Source organism: Corvus brachyrhynchos, unplaced genomic scaffold (genome assembly GCF_000691975.1).
Source record: "Corvus brachyrhynchos isolate BGI_N302 unplaced genomic scaffold, ASM69197v1 scaffold61, whole genome shotgun sequence".
Classification (NCBI taxonomy): Eukaryota; Metazoa; Chordata; class Aves; order Passeriformes; family Corvidae; genus Corvus; species Corvus brachyrhynchos.
In genome coordinates this window covers 4,576,294-4,576,843 of record NW_008236478.1, presented here as the reverse complement: position 1 = coordinate 4,576,843, position 550 = coordinate 4,576,294, and positions in this window count along the sequence as shown.

The following is a 550-nucleotide window of genomic DNA, read 5'->3' as shown; positions in this document are numbered from 1 at the left end:
GATCAAGATCTGGATGAAGTTTGAGCTTGCCCCTCAGAGGGAATAACCATACAGTTGCCAACACCACTGATATCTACATTGCATCAAATTTAAACTCTACTACAGATCACCCACAAATGCCCATGGTAGGTTTAAGTCCTTGCCGCAAGTCCATAACCTAGAAATTATGTATATTCTTGATAACCACACAGCATTTCAGTGACAAAGCCACCAAAGCATACAAGTGTCAGCATTTCGGTTATAACAGAATTTTCAGTTTTAGCTTAGCTGTGACTGAACCTTTTCATAGCATGTTCTTCATTATACCTGACTTCAGTAAATCCCTCTTCTAGAGCAAGAAGCACTTTCACTTTCTCCATCTGAAGCTCCAAAAACCCCCACTGCCATTATTAAGCAATTTCTGGATCCCACTTGCTAAGAGAAAATCTTGTAGACAAGCTTTATATGTCAGAGAGAGAGGCCAGGACAAGTATTCAGAAAAACCTTAGTTAAATTCTAACTTTACTCTTCTTCCCTCAAAAGTCTGGTAAGGAACCACCTTCACCCCAGA